Here is a 23,428-nt window from a genome sequence, read left to right as displayed (position 1 = left end):
CTAATATTTATGGTTATCCCCTAGCCTAAATATTACATTATACTCAATATTTACCCTCACCCCTGCTAATTTTAGAGTTGGATTTGTTTACTTTTAAACTTCAAAAATAAAGAAAATTTACAATAAGAAGTGCACTGGTTGAGGAGAAATATTAGGTAAAATATAATATTATAGTATTATATGTTACCCAATATAACCTAGTAGAAATTGGATGGAGGTAGGTAGAAATAATAGGTAAAATTTAATAATTAAATTTTACCTAATATTTCTCTCACCTCCTCTTGTCAACCTAGCTCACTTTCGTAGTTAATCTTATTCATTTCTAAATTTACCATCCTATATCCATCAGAGCTCTATAGAATCATTATTACACATAAATTAAGATAATACATTACTAATATATACTAAACTGATTATCAAATAAGTCATTAGAATGAAGAAGCAACTATCAGAAGTGGCAAGTTATCGGGTGAAGGGTCCTAACCAACACCAAAAATGTTTTACCTTTACAGGCTACATGGATTCAATGCCATCATTTTCTAAAGCTAATTATGTATTTAAATATAACATCAAACTAAGATTGATCTAGGCTAGCTTAATTTCCCCCTTAAATAGGTTATATTCCCCATGAATACATAGTATCCACTAAGGCCAAAAATTATCTCGGAAAATAGTAGAAATTTCGGCATGATTTTTGCCAGAATTTGACAAAAAATTTGGGAAATCTGGGTTACAGTTGTTAAACTTCAGGATTTTGGGAGCCCAGGGAGGTTTTGATGGTGTTAAATCCATTTCCACCATCAAAAAAATAATTCAAACACTCCTATCATGAAATTTTTTGAAAAAAAATCGTCTGATTACCAAAAAAAAAAAAAAAAACTTGTAACGTAACATGTAACAAACATAAAATATAGAATAAGGAAATATTTTTTTTAATACACCCATACCAACACAATGGTTTATAACACAACCATACTATTTGCTCAGCATTTGGCGTAGCACTTTGGTTTGAGCATGGTAGATTAAAGTTATAATTGTAGTATGCAACCAACTATCTAAGGATTCGACATTACCCCTCCAAGGTATGCTTTGCAATAAAATTACATCACTGGAGTAATCGAACCCTAGGAATATAAACAAGGTAACACATTTGATGTTGATGTATTATTAATGGGTGACCATAGTTAGTGACTTTCGTGGTTTACACCCAGGATCCTAGTACCATCAAATTTTCTCGAACCAAGCAAATCGACACCTGGCTTTAATTTGACCATCAATGGAGTAGGGTTGCATCTGAAGGTCGTGCCAATTTGGTAACTAATTGGTTTTCTCCTTGGCATCGCCCGTCATTTGCTTCCCTCCTTTTGCTGGAAAACTCTACTCCTCGTTCTACAGAAAGAGGGTTTTTGACTCGTCTGGTGCACTAGTAACTAGTCTATCTGCATTCTGAGATAATGTTTTCTTTGTTTTCCCTTGTTAGATTGACAATGATTGGTTGAATATGTGATTTTGTTGCAGGAATAGTCTCAAATTTGGTGTCTCTTCTTTGCCATGTCAGTTACTTCCACTGATAAGTTATGGTACCCTCTAGCCCTTCCAACCTCTGAACATTGTTCTTGGAAAATGTGTGGGGTGCGACAGTCGTATAAGGGTTTCCTTTCCCTCTTTATATTACTTCAGGTGAGGTTATTGTTTTAATAAGTTCTACCTCCAACTAGCTTTCATTTTATTATTTTTTTCATTGAGGGGATTATGGGTTGCTAACCCTTACCTTTGTTGTGGTGCTCATCACAAGTGCTCACTCACGACAGGTATGCTTTGGCTATTCAGTTGTGGTGACTTAACGACCGAGGGTCTCCAACTCTGCTTCAGTGATCTTCTAGTGGATTTCGTTCTCCACAAGTTTTGATATTCCCCGTGTTCTCAGTTACTTGGTGCACAAATTGTATGAGTTTGTGTGGTTACTGTGTTTTCTTTTTCCCTTTCAAGGATCAAGGAAATAACCCTAGCTTGTACTGGGTTACTATGCTATTTTTGCCACAAACATATAGGGTTGGAAGAAATAACCCTAACTGTTGTATTGGATTTTGGCTTATTTATTGTTATAACTATATGTATATATTTCCACAGAGACATTAGTTCTTCAGGTGTCTGAAACGGGTTTCAGTGGTTTTTACAGAATACCATTATGCATGTTATTCTATTGTTTCATGAAGAGTTTTCCGACCCTTCCTTGTGTTATTCAACCTATATATAGCTGTGTATGGAATGATTCGATGCTCAAGAGGGTTAGAACTATTAGATATTATTTTAGTTCATTGTTTAGAGATGAAACCACTTCCTCTCTTTAGACTACATACACCCTGCAATTCTGAGGGCTGGAATGGGTTCCGGCTGGTTGCTTTCTCGCAACCCAAACTGACTCCCGTAATTAAATTATATGACTTTGTGTTATTTTATACCCTCACAGGTAGTTTTATATCGCGCCTCTTACCGTTTCTTATTTTACTCCTCTGTTCACACTTACTGTTATAACATTTCCCACTCAGTCTTCGAGTGATGGAGAAAAAGGCTAGTTGATGACTGGTTACTCCATCTGTTCATAACCAAGAAGGTCGTGTTTCCTTAAATTAAACCAATTTGTTCATCATACCAAACTATTAAATTCAGTAACCTCATCGCTACTAAATTTATATAAAATGTTTTCTTTTTAACTTGAATATCTCAGTACTCTGTTTATATTATTTTTTTACTATACAACTTTTGCACTGTAAATAAAATATACAATGAAAAATTGTTCATTGTTCATGCTCAGACTGAGACATTTACATAAAGAAAATAATAATTATATCTATTTTGCAATTACATACTAGCTTATGATTCCTTTCACACTTATATGAATATCTGGCAATTGGGGAATCCCATGAGAATTCAGCCTTTCCTCCCAGCCACGAGAACCGAAAATTACGTCTACGTTCTCCCCCCGAGCAATTCAGTATCCAAAGTAGCAAGGTAGACAATATCCCCTCAAATCAATTCTCTAGCATCAGGGTTCCACCCAACTAAGATTTCTCTGCAAGGTCTCCACTGGTTCATAACCAGCTCAAGCCAGAAAATCATACTAGTTCCCTCTTTCTTCTAGTGCCCCCAACCTCCTCCCTCTTTGTTTTCCTTGGTACTTGAAAACCTCTTTCTTGGCCTTTTCTCGTGAATTTCTATATTGTCAATTTTTCCTGTCCAAATAAATAAATCAATACTTATTTTAATAATATTATTACTATGTATTGTCTTTTTATTCATGATTTACCAAATTTAAATAGTAAAGAATAATTACATTGTTCACGATACGTGAAGGTGTTACATCTCCCCCCCCCTAATATAGAACACCGTCCTCAGTGTTCAATATTGACTCTGAAACAGACCAAGATATGCAACATACATAAGTTCAACATCTTCCCAAGTGGCCTCTTCTAGGCTAAAGTGTTTCCACTGCACTTTAACTTGAGTGATAACTCGTCTCTGTAACATTATTTCTCTCTACTTGAGAATACACAGAGGTTCTACCAAAAATTTCCCGTCCGATTCGACCCGCTCAAAACCATGACTTGTCATTAGCTTATATATTGGTAATAGAGACATATATACACACACATATATATAGAAGAAACAAGTACAATAAAAAATAAACAAAATAAGTTACACATTTTTTGCTTTACCTATACCTCCTGCCAGTTTATGATCTGTCTAGGGTCGTATACATATTTATTTAACAACGAGACATGAAATACGTTATGAACGCGAATATGATTAGCTAAAGAAATTTTATACGCTACTGGTCCTATTCTCTCCAATACTTAGAAAGGACCACAATACCGTGGTGCTAATTTTGTACAACTACCCCATCTTAAGTTGCTTTTCTGAGGCTGAACTCACAAGTAAACATGATCTCCAACTCGAAACTCACGATATGTCCTCATATTATCAACATAAGATTTCTGCCTGTCTTTGGCATCCTTTAAATTCTGTCGTAATTTTGTCACAATCTGCTCCATTTCCACTAGCATATCATGCCCTAGAATTAGTTTGTCTTAAAGACTATTCCAATTGGTAGGAGTTTTGCATCTTCTTCCATAAATAACTTCAAATGGACTCATTTTTAATGATTCGTGATAATTGTTATTATATGAAAATTCGACTAAGTGAAGATACTCCTCCCATTTGGTTAGTTGATGCATAACGTACATTCGTAACATGTCTTCCAACACTAGGTTTACTCGTTCAATTTTCCGATCTGTCTGAGGATGGTAAGCCATATTAAACTGAACTTGGGTACCTAACCCCACAAAAAGAGCCTTCCAAAACGCTGAGGTGAATTTCACATCTCTATCTGAGATTATCACTTTAGGAATACCATGTAACCGAAACACTTCTATCATGAAAATATTGACAATCTGCATCGTCTAGTATGTGGACTGTACTGAAATGACATGCATTCTACTACCACCATACTGGATTAATTGTGTCTGTTAGATCGGGGTAACCCGGTTATGAAGTCCATGGTGACAACATCCCATTTCCATTTTGGGATTGGTAAGGGGTGTAACAAGCCTGCTGGGTGCTGATGTTCAGCTTTGACTTGCTGATATTCTAAACACTTAGCCAAATCATTTGCAATTTCCTTTCTCATTCCGGGCCATAAATAGTTTTTCTTCATTGCAGAAAATAATTTATGGTATTCAGGATGGGCAGCATATGGACTCCTATGAAATTCATCTAAAATCATTTGTGTGATGGTTGTCTGGTTAGGAACATACACCCTTCCATTAAAGGTTAACAATTTTTCTTTATTTATCCCATAACTGGACTAATTTCCCGATCTGATTGCCAAATCTGCTTGCTGCCATAAAAATTCATATTGAGGATCCTTTAGAGCAACTTCTTTAATTTGTTTAGAAAAACTAATTTTAGTTTGACTATAGAAAACCTCATACACATAATGTACCCTTCTACTTAAAGCATCAACTACTTGATTTTCCTTCCCTTTTAGACGTTTTATTTCAAAGTCAAATTCACTCAAAAGTATTATCCACCTAGCTTGGCGGGTGTTAAGATTAGGTTGCTTGAAGAAATTAGCTAGGTTGCTATGATCAGTGATTAAAATAAATATTTTTCCAAGCAAATAATGTTGCCACATCTTCAAGGCATGAACTACTGCAGTTAATTCTAGATCATAGGAAGAATATCTTTGTTCATGATCCTTTAACTTGCGTGATTCATGTGCTATCACCTTGTCTTCCTACATCAGCACCCCACCTACCCCTTCTTGGTACGCATCAGTAAAAACTATAAATTCTTTTGCAGGGTCTGCAATTTTTAATACAGGGGTTGTGGTCAATAAATGTTTTAACTGGTCAAAACTATGTTGACACTCTACCCTCCATTTAATTTTTTTCTCTTTCTTCTGCAAGGAAGTTATAGGGTAAACTATTTTAGAGAATCCTTCAACAAAATGTCAATAATACCCTGTTAGCCCCATAAAAGATCGAATATCTACCACATTCCTGGGAATGGGCCATTCTATGATAGCCTTGATTTTCTCGGGATCCACATCTACTCCCTCAGATGAAATTATATGTCCTAGATACTTTATTTGTTCTTTATAAAATTCGAATTTGTTGTACTTAGCATATAGCGAATTTTTCTGCAAAATTTGTAGCACTATTCGGAGGTGTTCTTTATGTTCCTCAAAATTCTTGGAATAAATTGAAATGTCATCAATAAAAATTAAAACAAATTTATCCAAGGCTGGCCGGAAAATGGCATTCATCAGACTCATAAACGTGGTCGGAGCATTGGTAAGTCCAAACGGGAAAATCACAAATTCATAATGCCCGTATCGAGTTCTAAATGTTGTTTTATAAACATCTTCCTCCTTCATTCTAATTGATGGTAACCAGATCTCATATCAATTTTAGAGAACATCGTGGTGCCTTTGACTTGATCAAATAAATCGTCTATTCTTGGCAATGGGTATTTATTTTTTTCTATTAGTTTGTTCAATTGTCTATAATCGATGCATAAAGGTAAGGTGCCATCATTTTTCCTTACGAACAACAACGGGCCTGCCCAAGGCGACACACTTGGGTGTATATACCCTTTGTCAAGTAACTCTTGCAATTGCATTTTAAGTTCTATCAATTCAAGTTTGCTCATACGGTAGGGAGTTTTTAACACTGGGGCCGCTCCTGAAATCAGTTCAATTGTAAAATCAATGTTTCATTTAAGTGGTAACCCAAGAATTTCCTCTAGAAACACATCCACAAATTCCTAAATGATGGGTGTGTTTTCTAAGGTATTTGTTTTGTCTTTAGTGTTAGAGTATCCTACTTGTACTACATAGATTTGGCATCCTTTCCTCAAACATTTACCCAATTGAGTAGTGGTGATATGTTGCAACTTAATAGGCCTTTGGATGCTCTTAAGCTCCTGATTATAACCTTCCTATGTAAGGAAACTCACAATCTTTTCTTTACAGTTTACCAAGGACCAATGTCCTTTTAACCAATCCATACCAATCAATATATCATAAGAGCTAAAAGGCAACATGTTCAAACTTGCTTGGATGGGTTGTCATGCTAATTCAATGGCGTAGCCTTCCACCTTAGTAGTTACCCTTCTTTTGGCTCCTATGGCCAAATGGACTAACCAGGGTTTTTTAAATTCACTAGTTTGTAACCGACAACTTTCAACTATCTTTAGACTGATATAACTTATACTAGCCCCTGATTCTATTAAAATAACAACAATATAGTTAGCCACTTTACCTTCTAATTCTATCATTGTAGGTTGATATTCTGCCTAACGATCCTCCAGTACAACATTAATTCTTGGTATACTTCTTTCCACCTCTCCTACTATGGAAGCTTCATGCATGTTAGCAATTGGTTATGTTCTATTTCGATGTGGACAATTCTTATAATAATGAGGCTCTCCGTAGCCCCAACACTGCAGGGGAAGATTTTGTGCTTGACTTGATTCTAGTTTGTTGGAAACCTTGGTCTGCTCAGACTCACTTTGCAACCTGAATTTCTGTTTCTCTCTCCTAGACTGTCTATTTTTTTGTCCTCTGTGCGCACTCCTCATGGTAAAAGTTTTAATATTTTTGGAATTATGGAAATTACTCTGTACCTTCTTAATCGGCCAGTTTTTCCCACTGTCTCCTTTTGCTTCGTCTTTTGGTAGCAGATTTGAGCTTTACGAATGGCCTCATCCATGATTTTCGTGTTATTGAACTCAATCTGTTCTTTCATGAACACTGGTAAGTTGTTGATGAAGCATTGTACCTTGGCCTTCTCCTCCCTGATATAGGGAACATAGTGCAACAAGGAGGTAAATTTAGTGACGAATACTTCCATGGACATATGTCCTAATTTCAGTTCATGGAATTCTTTGGATTTTTCATCATAGAATCGTTTTGTCAAATATTTATCCTTAAAATATTTTTAGAAGTTTTCCCAAGTTACCTCTTTCTTATCAATTCCCCGCACCGTCTTAATCTCCTCCCACCACAGGGTAGCTTTTCCATGTAACTAATAGATCGCCAGTCTGGTTTCAAATTATCACCATATTCATAAATTTGAAAGTACTTGTTCATATTGATTAACCATGCCTCAACAGTTTCTTTCGAATCTCCATCGAACATTGGTGGTTTAATCTTTTTAAATTCCCCCTGAAGTTCAACTTTTTTCCTTTTATTTCACTTACCCCCAGAAACATTATCAGGTCCTTCCTCATTATGATTTCATCCTCCATCAAATTCTTGATGTTCTCCTCTCTGATGATGTGTTTCTGTTCTTTTTCATCTTCAAGACTGGGGTCGACATTCCTTTGATTCTGTCTGTCAAAGAGACTTTTCATAATTATTTCTTGTTCCGTCTTCATTCTCTCATTTTCAGCCCTTAAATTTTCCATTTTCGCTTGCAATTGTCGCACAATTTCTAATAACGTCTCATTAGCATTGTGAGATTCCTCCCCTAGCTGAACCTACATTTTTGGGTTACCTTCAGTCAAAGGATCAAATCGTGCTCTCCATGTCGGTCGCGTAAATCCGCTCCTCTCCTCATCCTATATCCCTTATATGCAACATTACTCATTTGTTAATCTAGTATACCCGTACATGCCATAGTGTTGAACTCATGGTGCTCTGATACCACTTGTAACATGTAACAAACGTAAAATATAGAACAAGCAATTTTTTTTTTCTTTTTTCTTTTATATACCCATACCAACACAATGGTTCATAATGCAACCATATTATTTACTTAGCATTTGGCATAGTAGATTTAGTTTGAGCATGGGAGTGTTAGGTTGTGTTATATTCTTTTCACGACTAGCCCCAGTAGTTAAATCAGGAGGCTAGAGGGGGGGCTCTGGCCCCCCGTTCGTTGCGCTAGGCACAATGCGGGGGTCACAGGGTGGCTGGTAGCCCCCCTCTATGGGGTCCGAGGCAATGCCCCAGGGAAATTTTTTTTGGACCCTATATTAGGTGCGCAGACCTACCTATGGTTTTGTGCATGGATTTCACACATGGTTTTTGGCGCTATGGTTTTTGGTCCATGGTATTTTATAGATCTGGTCAAGGGAACTACGGTTATGTTTTAATCCATGGTTAATGGATTGGGGTTTACGGATGCTTCGGCATGTATATATATGCATTGTAACATTGAAAGGAATATAATGAAAAATCACTCTGGTAGTCCCGGTTTTGGGATCTAGGGGAAAATATCTGTGTATATTTGTTTTATGTGTTGTGCTCTCGCTATTGTTTATTTTCTGTGTTTAGAATTTGTATGCAGGTAATTTATGTACGAGGTTAAAACCTAAATTTGGTATCAAAGTTGTTTTGGCTTCAAGGGGACGCTTTTACTGCTGAGGGGTTTTGCTCGGGCCTGTGGTAGACCCTGTTCAGTAGGAGATCTGTGGGATCAATTCTTGTGGTGAAAAAATATGACGAGCAATGGAAAGATAGAGATCGAGAAATTTAATGGTCAGAGTTTTGAGTTGTGGAAACTCAAGATGGAGAATTTGTTGGCAGATAAAGATCAGTGGATCGCAGTGGATTCGGGTACTAAAACAATGACAGTGTTCGATGAAGAATGGAAGAAGTTGGATTGGAAGGCAAAGAGAACAATACGATTGTGTGTTTCAGATTCAGTGTTGCTGAATGTATCAAGGGAAGCTACGATGAAGGTTTTGTGGGACAAGTTAGGGACTTTGTACCAATCTAAGTCTCTGGTGAATAAACTGTTCCTACGGAAAACACTGTATAACTTGATGATGAAATATAGAGACTTGGTGACAGAGCATCTGAACGCATTTAATACTATGGTAAGCCAGTTATTATCTGTTGATATTAAAATTTCAGATGAAGATAAGTGTATCAGTTTCTTGTGTTCTCTACCAAATTCATGGGCTAATCTGATTTTTGCAATAGGCAACAATGCAACTTCCTTGCAGTTTGATGAAATAGTCTCATCCTTGCTAACGGAGGAGATGAGACGGAAAAATATGGAGAGCTAGAATGGTGATGCTTTGTCTGTACAAAGACGATCCTAGAACAAAAAAAAAGAAGAAGTCATCGAGTGGGAGATCTAAATCTAGAGGGAGTTCTAAATCTCCAGGAAAACCTGTAAAGGTGTGTTGGAAATGCGAAAGGAAGGGCACTATTAAAGGCACTGCGAATCTAAATCTCCCGAGAAAGGAAAGGGATCTGATGATGCTTCTTTTGCAGAGGCGAAAACCACCTCAGATGAAGGTGGGGATGTGTACTTAACTTCTTCTCAAGTACACATGTAGATCTTGAGGCATGGTTGATTGAATCAGGTGCATCCTTTCACTTCACTCCTCATAGGGAGTGGTTCTGCGAGTATGAGAAATATGATGGTGGTGATGTCTTTTTATGGGATGATAGGAAGGCTAGAATCGTTGGTCACGAAAAATTCAAGTTGAAGTTGCAAGTTGGAAGGATTAGAACACTTCCAAGTGTTCTGCATATTCCTGCATTGGCCAGAAATCTGATCTCTGTAAGAAAGCTGGATGATGTAGGTGTAAAAACAGTGTTCAAGAAATATACCTGCAAGATGGTTCGGGGAGCACTGATATTGATGCGGGGAGTTCGGATTGAAACTCTGTACAAGATATAAGGTAGCACTGTTATTGATGGGTGCAACAGTTCTGTGGTTCTTGAAAGTGGAGCAAAAAATCTAGTGGTCTCTGGAGAAAAGACCATGCTATGGCATCAAAGGCTTGGACATATTGGAGAGAAGGGCCTTCGAATACTTCATGGTAAAGGTATGGTAGAAGGTATGTCTAATATCTCTCTGGATTTTGATTTCTGTGAAAATTGTGTATATGGGAAGCAAAATCGGGTGAGTTTCCCCTCTGGTGGTAAGAGGGCGAAATAGATATTAGAGCTTGTGCACAATGATGTGTTTGGGCCTGTGTCAGTTCCATCACTGGGTAATTCTGTGTACTATGTATCACTTATAGATGAATTTTTAAGGAATACATGGATATATTTCCTCAAGAAGAAATCTGAAGTCTTTGATAGGTTTAAAGAATTTAAGGCTCTGGTGGAAAACCAAACATAGAAGAAGATAAAGGTGTCGAGGAAAGATAACGGTGGAGAGTTTTGCAAGAAGAAATTTGAAGAATTCTGTAAGAAGTGTGGTATAGCACGATAAAAGACTACTCCATACACACTTGAGAAAAATGGAGCTGCAAAAAGAATGAACAAGACATTGATGGAAATGGCAAGAAGCATGCTTAGTGGTGCCGGGTTAGGACAAGAATTCTGGGCATAGGCGGTGGAGATTGCACATTACCTAGTCAATGAATCACCTTCATCAACATTGGAAGATAAGGCTCCACAAGAGGTATGGACTGGTAAGAAACCTTCTCTTTCACATCTGAGGGTATTTGGATGTGATGCATATGTACATGTTCCAAAGGACAAAAGAACAAAGTTGGATATTAAATCTAAAAAGTGCATCTTTATTGGGTATAAGGATGGTTTAAAAGGTTATAAGCTTTGGAACCCAGTAACAAGGAAGGTTGTGTACAACTGAGATGTGGTGTTTAGAGAGGTGAAAGATGTTATTAAACATGAAGTCCTACCAAAGGAACCTGAGAAGATAGAGTTTGAGCTAAAGGAGGAAGAATTAAAATCTACAACAAAAGAGGAATCAGAAGATGAAGAGCCACAAACTCCAGTTGTGAGAAGATCAGTTCGAGAAAGAAGACAACCAGAAAGGTATAGTCCATCTAATTTCTGTTCAAATTTTTCTTTATCTATTACTGATGATGATGCCAAAACTGTGAAAGAAGTAGTAGATTCAGAGGATGGCAAACTCTGGAAAGAGACCATGGTTGATGAAATGGCATCTTTGCAAAAAAATGAGGCTTGGGATTTGGTGGAGTTTTCGGCTGGAAGGAAACCCATTGGCAGCAAATGGGTGTTAAAGAAGAAGACAAATGCAGAAGGAAAGATGGAGAAATACAAAGCTTGGTTGGTAGCAAAAGGTTATTCCCAAGTGTCGGGAATTGATTTTGGTGATATTTTTTCTCTTGTTTCCAAGGTAGCTTCCATTAGATTACTTTTATCTGTTGTTGCTGCTTTTGATTTTAAGGTAGAACAGATGGATGTGAAGACATCATTTCTTCACATGGATCTGGAAGAGGAGATATACATGAAGCAACCTGAAGGCTTTGCGGTGAAGGGTAAGAAAGAATTGGTATGCAAGTTAAAAAAGTCTTTGTATGGGTTAAAACAATCACCAAAGATGTGGTATCAGAAATTTGATACATTTATATGGGGACTTGGCTTCAACAGAAGCAAAGCAGATCATTGTGTGTATTTTAAATTAATTGGTGACCGTGTTATTTATTTGGTCTTGTATGTGGATGATATGTTGCTGGTTGGAAATGACAAAGAAATTATCTAGGATTTGAAGACCAAATTGTTTTCCAAATTCAACATGAAAGATCTTGGTGCTGCAAACTATATTTTGGGCATGGAAATTAAACGAGATCGGGCAAAGAGGAAGCTCTGGTTAAACCAGAGGAAGTATGTCGAAACAATACTGCAAAGGTTTAATGTGCAGGATAGTAAACCAGTGAAGGTTTCTATTCCTGTAGGTGTAAAGTTATCTGTTGAACAGTGTCCCAAGACACAAGAAGAGGAAGATGTTATGGTATGTTCTATGCTTATAACAGTTTACTTCTTTTTCTTATTATATTCCACCGATTAGCAATCATATGTACATAAAGTAAAGTGCAGATAGAACATTAAACGATCGACAGAAAAAAAGCCAAGACAAGAGACACAAGATGTGGCGACTAGCGAGGGACAAACCCCACAATGTGTGGGGAAACCCTTTGATCAAATATTCTTTTATCTTCAATAATTCAGCAGAGAGAAATAGTAAAATAAATCTAATCCATATCAGCAGTAGCAAACCCTAGATCAGCAGCATCAGCATTAGCGGCTTCATTATCAAACTAGGGCAAACCATATCTCACAAACCGACCGTCGGATTGACTTCATTCCACCACCAAAAGTTTCGGCTTCTAGAGGAGGTTCAGATGAACCTACAGCGCAGTTCAGATGAGGAGATCTTCTAGGCCACGCAAGTCAATCTTTACTTCTGTAGTTGCAGCTTCAGTTTCAGCAGTTTCCGGCTTCAAACTAGGGCAGTCGATATCTTGCAAACCGTTCGTCGGATTGACTTCATTCCACCACCAAAAGTTGCGGCTTTCAAAGGAGGTTCAGATGAACCTACAACGCAGTTCAGATGAGGAGATCTTCTAGGCCATGCAAGTCAATCTTTACTTCTACAGTTGCAGCTTCAGTTTCAGCAGTTTCCGGCTTCAAACTAGGGCAATCGATATCTTGTAAACCGTTCGTCGGATTGACTTCATTCCACCACCAAAAGTTGCGGCTTTCAAAGGAGGTTCAGATGAACCTACAGCACAGTTCCAAATAGGAGATCTTCTAGGCCACACAAGTCAATCTTTACTTCTGCAGTTGCAGCTTCAAATTCAACAGCTTCCGGCTTCACATGTGTGAGAGAGAGAGACCCATTTCAGCGCAGTAGAGAAGAGACTCATATCTGCGCAGTAGAGAGAGAGAGATGTGATGAGATGAGTGAGTCCAAATGAGGAAAATTCCTCTTATATTTATACACAACGTTGGTGGGTGAATAGATGCGACTGTTGGGCTTCTGAGCCTACATGAGTTGTAGGTCGGCTTGATAATAATTTCATAATCAAAATAAATTCATATCTCCATGAATACTTATCGGAATCGTATGATCTTTATATCAATCCTACACCTCTCGACGAGAGGAATCTAATAAAAATATTATCAGCCATGAATAAGATGACCCACATGAAGTTTTGCCCTGGTTGCCAATTTTAACAGAAGAGGACATGTCCCGTGTTCCATATGCGAGTGCAGCCGGTAGTATGATGTATGTATTGGTCTGTACTAGACCAGACATTGCACATGCAGTGGGAGTATTGAGCAGGTTTATGTCAAAACCAGGGAAGGAGCATTGGACAACAATGAAGCGGGTTTTCAGGTATTTGTGTGGCACTAGTGATTATGGTTTGTGCTACCAAGGAAGACCAGGATTGGACAAAGTTTTGGACATCCGTGGCTTTATTGATGCAGACTGGGCTGGAGATCTGGATAAGAGAAGATCTACAAGTGGGTATGTGTTTAATCTATTTGTAGGTGCAGTCAGTTGGATGAGTAAGAGACAATCTGTAGTGGCACTGTCAACTACAGAGGAAGAATACATGGCAACCACTCATGCAAGCAAGGAAGCAGTTTGGTTGCAGAGATTGTGTTCAAGTATGGGGTTAGTACAACGAGCTATAAGGATAGACTGTGACAAACAAAGTGCAATTTTCTTGACAAAGAAACCTTCTTAATTCAAAAGCAAAACACAATGATGTTCATTATCACTTTGTGAGGGATATGGTAGAAGACAAAAAGGTGTTGCTGGTAAAGGTGGACACTTTGAAGAATACTGCAGATGCATTGACAAAGTTTGTGATCTTTGAGAAGTTCTCTTGGTGTAGAGAAACAATGGCTGTTGTAAGGATGGATCAATGACTAAGCTCTCATGTGTCTCCCTTTGGAAAGAAAAAAACAAGTGGGGGAATGTTGGGTTGTGTTATATTCTTTCCACGACTAGCCCCAGTAGTTAAACCGGGGGGCTAGAGGGGGGTTTGAGGGGGGTGGTAGCCCTCCTCTATGGGAATTTTTTTTTTGGACCATATTAGGTGGGCAGACCTACCTATGGTTTTGTGCATGGATTTCACAAATGGTTTTGGGTGCGATGGTTTTCAGTCCATGGTATTTTGTAGATCCGGTCAAAGGAACTACGGTTATGTTCTAATCCAAAGTTAATGGATTGGGGTTTATGGATGTTTCGACATGTATATATATGTATTGTAACATTAAAAGGAATATAATGAAAAATCAATTTGGTAGTCCCAGTTTGGGATTTAGAGAAAAATCTATGTGTATATTTATTTCACGTGTTATGCTCTCGTCATTGTTTATTTTCTGTGTTTAGAATTCGTATACAGGTAATTTCTATATTGGGGTTAAAACCTACAGAAAGATTAAATTTATAATTTTATAATGCAACTGACTATCTAAAGATTCAACATTACCTCTACAAGTTATGCTTTGCAATAAAATTACATCACTGGAGTAATTGATCCCTAGGCATATAAACAAGGTAACACATTTGACGTTGATGCATTATCAATGGGTGACCATGGTTTACACCCAAGATCTCGGGTGCCATCGAGGCTTCTCGAACCAAGTGAATCAACACCTGGCTTCAATCTGACCATCAATGGAGTAGGGTTGCATTGACGGTCGTGCCTCTTTTGTTTGGAAATTGGTAACTAACCAGTTTTCTCCTCGACCTCACCTGTCATTTGCTTCCCTCCTTTCGTTGGAAAACTTTGCTTCTCATTCTACAGAAAGAGGGTTCGTGACTCGTCTGGTGCACATGTAATTAGTCCATCTGCACTCTGAGATAATGTTTTCTTTTTTCCCCCTTGTTAGATTGACAATGACTGGTTGAATATGTGATTTTGTTGCAGGAATTGTCTCAAATATGACGTCTCTTCTTTTCCATGTCAGTTAATTCAACTGATAAGTTTTGGTACTCTCTGACCCTTCCAACATCTGAACATTGTTCCCTGAAAAGGTGTGGCGTGCAACAGTGGCATAAGGGTTTCTTGCCCCTCTGCATATTACTTCAGGTGAGGTTGTTATTTTAATAAGTTTTACCTCCGACTAGCTTTGATTTTATTACTTTTTTCATTAAGGGGATTATGGGTTTCTAACCCTTCCCTTCGTTGTGGTGCTCATCACAAGCACTCAATCACGACAGGTATGCTTTGGCTCTTCGGTTGTGGCGGCTTACTGACTGAGGGTCTCCAACTTTGCTTCGACGGTCTTCTATTGGATTTCATTCTCCACATGTTCTGATATTACCCATGTTCTCGGTTACTTGGTGCTCAATTTGTATGAGATTGTGTGGTTACTGTGTTTTTTTTCCCTTTCAAGGGTCAAGGAAATAACGTAGCTTGTACTGGGTTCTTGTGCTATTTTTGCTACAAACATATAGGGTTGGTAGAAATAACCCTAACTGTTGTACTGGATTTTGGCTTATTTATTGTTATAACTATATGTATATATTTCCACAAAGACATTAGTTCTTTAGGTGTCTAAAATGGATTTCAGTGGTTTTTATAGAAATTTACCAGTTTGCATGTTATTTTATTATTTCAAGAAAAGTTTTCCGACCCTTTCTTATGTTATTCAACCTATAATTCACTTTTTCTGGAATGGTTTGGTGCTTAAGAAGGTTAGAACTATCAGATATTATTTTAGTTCATTGTTTAGAGATGAAACCACTTACTCTATTTCGACCGCATACACCCTTAAATTCTAAGGTCCAGAACGAATTTCAGATGGTTTTTTTCTCACGACCTGGTCTGACAACCCAAACTGACTCTCGTAATTAAATTATATGACTATGTGCTATTTAATACCCTCACAGGTAGTTTTAGACCGCGCTTCTTGGTGTTTCTTGTTTTACTCTTCTTTATTCGCACTTACTGTTATAACATTCCCCACTCATTCTTCAAGCGATGGAGAAAAAGTTTAGTTCATGATTGCTTACTCCTTCCGTTCATAACCAAGAAGGTCACGTTTCCTTAAATTGAACCAATTTGTTCATCATACCAAACTCAGTGATGGTAAAATTCAGTAACCTCATCGCTATTGAATTTATATAAAATGTTTTTTATTTAACTGCATATCTCAGTACTTTGTTTATATTCTTTTTTTACTATACAAGTTTTGCACTTCAAATAAAGTATACAGTGAAAACTATTCATGTTTAGACCGAGACATTTACATAAAATAATAATAATTATATCTACCCTGCAATTATATACTAGCTTATGATTCCTTTCACACTTATTTGAACATTTGGCAACCGAGGAATCCCACGAGAATTTGGCCTTTCCTCCCAGCCATGAGAACCGACACTTATGTCCACGTTCTCCCCCAAGCAATTCAATATCGAGAGCATCAAGGTAGACAATGACCACTCAGGTCAATTCTTTAGCGTCAGGGTTCCACCTAGCTAAGAATTCTCTGCAAGGTCTCGACTGGTTCATAACGAGTTCAAGAGAACCTTATTGGTAGCATCCTACTAGAAAAATCATACTAATTTCATCTTTCTTTCAATGCCTCCAGCCTCCTCCTTTGCTTTCCTTGGCATCCTCTCCCAACCCCCGCCCCCCTTCCCCTCCGCTGAGATTTTCCTCTAGGGAGGAAGAAAAGGGTAACAATTGTCTTAACTGCCTGGTACCTGAAAACCACTTTCTTGGCCTTTTCCCATGAATTCCTAGATTGTCAGATTTTCCTCTCCAAATAAATCAATAAATTCTTATTTTAATAATATTATTACTATGTCTTGTCTTTTCATTCATGATTTACCGAACCTAAATAGTAAAAAATTATTACATTTTTCATGATAGTTGCATTAAACATTTCTAGCGTACTAGGCTGGAGAGCACCTCTCAGCCCAATAAAAAATGAATAATTTTATTTAAAAAAATTAAAATATATTATATTATATTTTAAAATAAAAATATTATATTTAAAATCTAGAATCTGAAAACTACCAACCCTAAATTAACTATTTTACTTTAATTATTAGTTCTTTTTATTTATTTTTAGTTTTATGGAATTTGACCGAATCAAAATGTTAAACAAAAGAGGACAAGGTACATTACAATCTCAACAAAAAAAAATTAAGGTTAATAAAAATTAAAACTAATGAAAATGAAAATTAATTATTTATTTTATATTTAATTAATATTAATAATTATATAATATTTATAAATAATTATTACATAAGTGACTATAAAAGGTAGTTATTATCCAAATAATTAGTGCTAAATAATATTATAACTGAAACTATTGAAAAGAGCTATTTGTTGAAATAGAAATTTTATCTGTATTTTCTGGTTTATTTCGCCTATTTGTTTAATTACTAACAAGTTATTTAACCATTTAAACACTGAAATAAACACAATACAGTGTCTCAACCATCTACATATCAACAACTGAAAGAAATGAACACACAAGGGACACTGTTATTTTTGGACAATCGTCCCCAAAAAAACCCAACTTGGGAAAATCGGTGCAGCAGTTCTGAGGGTTTTATTATTAAACAACTTTTCTTGAGTACACTCGGTGCCAAACTGGCTCACCTGACAGAGATAAAAAATCTGGCAGTAATACCTCTCTTTGGAAGCAGATATTTTGAAAGTTTTCCCCATGAAACCCTCTATAGCACAATCTGAAGCACTGTGTTAGCCCTCCTAGCCTCTACGTCATCCGAAAACCTTCCGCATCAGCCCCTTTGAGGCTCTGTGCAGCCTCTCTGGCCCTCTGCGTCACTTTTGCAACCTCTACGTGGGTCGTGCAGGCCCTTCTGGCCTCTATGTGGCTCCCTCTAGCTCTGCCTTTGCCTCTCTGCCTTTGCGCGGGTCTTCTGACACTATCTCTACCTCTCTGCCTCATACTCACTGCCCCTCGCTGCAATACTGATCACTGGTTCGATTTCTCTTAGCAAACACCGCTCTAGAAAATTGAACTGACTGATCACTCTGGTGTATCTCCAACTGACCCTCAAGCCTCCTCTTATACTTTTTCTGTTGAATCTTCAATGATCGAGATTACATCTCTAATCAGCGGCTAAGATTAGATTTGGCTTGATCCATGTCATTTAGAACCTTCTAAACTAGTTTTATATTAATACCCATTAATATTTTTATTTTCCTAAGTTTAGACTTAGGAATTCCATATTAATTATTTTAATATCTCCTTCATCGGGTAGAACTTCTCCAAACCATTTCTGGGCCTTGGAGATCTCATGTGCTTTAGCCTCTCTACCAATTTTCATGGTTAAAGCACATCCGATGCTACCATAAATCAACACTCCCTCTTAGCGAGGAATATGCTCTAGTAATACTCCACCACTGAGAATTACCATGATCATCCAACACCAGTACCTGTGCTGATACTTAGCCTTCCTACCCAACATCCGCTACACTGTTGCATCCTATACTACTACCCATGGCTCTACCACTACCACTGCTACATCTGTACAACAACTCCCTCTGCATCCATGCTGCTGCTGGTCCTTCCTCTTTGTAGGTTTTAACCCTGTACAGAAATTACCTGCATACTAATTCTAAAAATCAGAAAATAAACAATAGCGAGAGAATAACACATAAAACAAATATACAGAGAGATTTTCTCCTAGATCCCAAAACCGAGACTACCAGATTGATTTTTCATTATGTTCCTTTCAATGTTACAATACATATATATACATGTCGAAGCATTTAATACCATGGACCGAAAACCATCGCGCCCAAAACCGTATGCGAAAACCATGCACAAAACCATAGGTAGGTCCGCCCACCTAATATAGGGTCCAATTTTTTTCTCTAGGCCGCTGACCCGAGCCCCGTAGAGGGGAGCTAACCGCCCCCCTCAAACCCCCTATGACCCCCCCGCTACGCAATCGACGCAACGAAGGGGGGGCTTTGCTCCCCCTCTAACCCCCCGGTTAACTAGGGGAGCTAGTCATGGAAATAATATAACACAACCCAACATCTACAATGAAGCCCTCTCTCATCATGCTGCATCGTGTTGTCCATAGCACTACCACTGCTACTGCTGCATTGCAACTCAGTGACTGAGACGATGGTAACTGATCTACCCAAGTATTGACATCCTTGTCAGGCTAGAAACCCTCTTGATGCTGATGTTAATGCTCTCTTTGTCACTATCATGTGCTCCCTCTGCTGCCTCTGTGGCTCTCGCATTGCTGCAAACACCTATGTGCCTTCATGCACTGCTGCAACCTCCTATATGCCTCTCGCACTACTGCAACCCTTTTTGCGTTGCCTAGGACTACAACACTCTAGCACTCTCTGCCGCTTCATTCGCATCCGCTTCTACCGACGTCCGCCATCCTCCTACTATCACTTTGGGGCTCCCTTAGCCAGGTATTATCCAAGAGTTTGGGTGTCTCAACGATATTGTCCCTCATCTCATGTAGTCCTCCTGAATACAGCTCGACGTCTCCCCACCTCTTCTCTAGCGGTACATGAGCACTCATGGCACAATCGTCATCATCCTCTACCTCCTTCTTCGCCTTTGTTGACGTTGCCTTGGAGTCAGACACCTCTCCCTTATTTTTCTTCCTGGGACACTGGTTTGCATAATGGCCCAACTCCCCATAGTTAAAGCACTTAATCTTGGAGGGGTCCTTTTTCTTCCTCTTCCTTTGCATCCCCGCAAATGCCAGAGCTACATCCTCTTCCTCCTCTTTCTTGACCCGGGCTCCTTTGCTGCTACTTCCCATCTTGGTTAATCGTTTGATCTCTTCTTGGCAAAGAGCTGTCCACAATTCTTCCCATCCTGGAAGAGTCGTTCTGCCCAAAATACTTTGGAAAAATGTATCCCACTCCTCGTAGACTGCATTCAGGGCGGTCCTCACCATTAACTCTTGATCCAACGTGGCTCCTATGGAAGTCAGTTGGTCCCAGATCTCCTGCAACCTCCCGAGGAAGTGATCCATCTGCTCCCCCTTCTGCATCTGGTACGACCACATTTGACTCTCTAATAGCATCTTCCTCTACATAGAAGTGCCTTGATACAATGTCTTCAAGGTATCCCACATTTCCTTTGTCGTCTCCTTCTCGACAATATGCTGGACCACATGATCCTTGACCCCATCAAGGATTATGCATTTCGCCTTGGCCATCGCATCCTCATACTTTTCGTTATCAGCTGGGTCGACTGGGATAGCCACGGTTCTCAAGGCGAAGGCCTTGATGCGTTGTCTATCTAGAATGGACAGGATCCTGGCCTTCTAGATCACAAAGTTGGGCACCCTGTCCAGCTTGTCCTGATCCCTTAGTTTGTCCATGGCCATCTCTGCTCTTCTTTTCGACTCCACTGAGTCTCTACTTCCCTCCTAGAAGTTCTCTCTTCGACTCCCTCTGAGTCTCTACTTCCCTCTTGGATGTTCTCTTCTGGACTCCCTCTTAGTCTCAATTTCCCTCCTGGAAATCCTCCTGCCAATAGTCGAATCACACCTCTCCGATCTGTCATGCTCCTGCAACACTGATATGGATTTCTTAGCTAGAAATCCGCCTAGTTAGCGAATCCCTCTACCTTGGTTTCGTCCTGTTAGGTACTGTTCTACCTTGACAATAACAACACCCCACCAGCTTCCTATGCCCCAAAAACTAAAGAATTGAGCCTCTAGGCTCTACGCAATCCCCACAAGGATGATTTTCTCCCCTGGCCAACTGCGTCAACCCTCCTGGTCTCTGCATGGCTCTTCGTGAGCCTCTTCTATCTTTCTCTGCCTCTATGCTGGCCTCTCTTTGGCTCAAACTGATGATGCAAGCCGTCTGCGTCAACCCTTCTCTGTTGCTCTCTGCTTAAGAACAACTTCTGTCACTCGGGACAACTATTTCTGCTGCAAATTCTCTAATTCAGCTGGCGCCTTTAGCTCTCCTGTGATATGCAATCCTATGAAACCATGTTGAAATTTCTAAGTATTACCCGTTAGAATTTTTATCTGTATTCTCTGGTTTATTTCGCATACTTGTTTAATTACTAACAAGTTATTTAACCATATAAATACTGAAATAAACACAATACGGTCTCAACCATCTACAAATCAACAGCTGAAAGAAATGAACAAACACACAAGGGACACTGTTATTTTTGGACAATCGTCCCCGGAAAAACCCAACTTGGAAAAATCGGTGTAGTAGTTCTAAGGGTTTTATTATTAAGCAACTTTTCTTGAGCACACTGGGTGCCAAATTGGCTCACCCAATAGAGATAAAAAAATATGGCAATAATACCTCTCTTCGGAAGCAGATATTTTGAAAGTCTGCCCCACGAAACCCTCTCCAACATGATGTAAAGCAATATGTCAACCCTCCTAGCCTCTGCATCAGCGTAAAACCCTCTGCGTCAGCCCTCTGATGCTCTACGCAATCTCTCTATCTCTCTACGTCACTTATGTAGCCTCTGTGTGGGTCATGCAGGCCCTTCTGGCCTCTGCGCAATCACTGCTGGCCTCTGTGTGGCTCCCTCTAGCTCTGTGTCTACCTCTCTGCTTCTGCGTTGGTCTTCTGGCACTATCTCTACCTCTCTGCCTCGTACTCATTGCCCCTCATTGCAATATTGATCACTGGTTCAATTTCTCTTAGAAAACCCCGCTCTAGAAAATCGAACTGACTGATCACTTTGGTGTATTTCCAACTGACCCTCAAGCCTCCTCTTATATTTTTTCTGTTGAGTTTTCAATAGCCGAGATTACATCTCTAATCAACGACTAAGATTAGATTTGGCTTGATCCATGTCATTTAGAACCTTCTTACCCAGTTTTATATTAATACCCATTAATATTTTTTTTTCCTAAGTTTAGACTTAGGAGCTCCATATTAATTATTTTAATATCTCCTTCACTGGGTAGAATTTTCCCAAACAATTTTTAGGCCTTGGAGATCTCATGTGTTTTAGCCTCTCCACCAATTTTCATGGCTAGAGCACATCCGATGCTACCTCAAATTGACACTATTAATACATGATATTAAAATAATTAGAAATAGAAACAAATTACATAAACTTATATATGCTATTGCAAAAGTTTGTAGAAACTTCTAAATATTGCCTAAGCAACATTTTTCTTAAAATCATTTGAAATAAACCATACAAATATAGACAAGTTGAACACCATGGAGTAAGTGCATTAATCCAATCACATTGAGATCATCACAACTAGAACAAGAAATTGAATTGTCTTGTTACAACTTAACGTATATGTGTTTATGGACATGATACGAGGAAAACCACATGAGAATCTCAATGTGTTGACATGTAATCTATATATAAGCAAAGGCATATAAATTATTACAAAACATTATAACAAAATGAAAAGACAAAGAGGAGGAGCTCTACAAATGCAATTAGCACACACTAACATTGCCGCAATACATTAAGTTGGCATACGTTTTTGTTAGTTGTCCTATGGGGTTTCATTTAAAACTTAAATGATACAACAACATCAAAGTCATTTTGAAGATGTCAAATTAAAGGCATCAATAATGACCAATAGTCACATGAGTGTGAAGACTATATGGAATGTGATAGTGTTGATACAACATCTATGATAATTAACGTTGCAAAATAGAGCATGAGACATATAGAAATGGTTAAGATGAAATTTGTATGGTAGTGTAAAAAGAAGTTGAAAGGACGTGTTGAAGGAGGAGCATGTTACTATGTGGAAGTTGGAAGATCACATTGCAAAAGAGAAATTATTGGGAAGAGATGGATTCCAAGATGGAAATGAAAAGGTAGAAGTTGAAAATGAAATGGTATGTGCATTGGTAGTTGAAGCAACATGGAATGACCATTTGCAAGTGGAAGATGAATAGTTTGGTGAAGATATATAAATGCAAAATTCAGGGGACAAGAATAGTAGCTTGCAAAAAGAATAAAAGTTAACTTGGCTTCAAGAAGAGCATAAAAGCTCTTAACTGTGATACTAGGTAATGGTTTATTTTATCATGGCCTTGGGCCTATCAACCTAATGATCTTTATAAGCTAATATGTGGCCATTAGGCCATTGTATTTATATTTTTATAAAATTGAATAAAAAAATTTATGCTTCCATGTTAAATCCCTATGTGTATGCATGGATGAGTTTATGTGATTATA

General features: G+C 38.3%; 1 long non-coding RNA gene across 1 annotated transcript; it reads left to right on the top strand.

Moving 5' to 3' along the window:
- Positions 1 to 14,908: 14,908 nt before the first annotated feature.
- LOC149206159 (uncharacterized) lies at positions 14,909 to 15,621 on the top strand. The gene is made up of 3 exons (XR_016251914.1): positions 14,909 to 15,094; positions 15,187 to 15,348; positions 15,464 to 15,621. It is a non-coding gene; the product is annotated as an uncharacterized LOC149206159 (long non-coding RNA).
- Positions 15,622 to 23,428: the final 7,807 nt, after the last annotated feature.

This window comes from Pinus tabuliformis, chromosome 1_2, assembly GCF_031772625.1.
Source record: "Pinus tabuliformis cultivar Carrire ecotype Pingquan chromosome 1_2, CPIR1, whole genome shotgun sequence".
In the NCBI taxonomy this organism is placed as follows: Eukaryota; Viridiplantae; Streptophyta; class Pinopsida; order Pinales; family Pinaceae; genus Pinus; species Pinus tabuliformis.
This window is presented reverse-complemented; position numbering and strand designations above follow the sequence as displayed.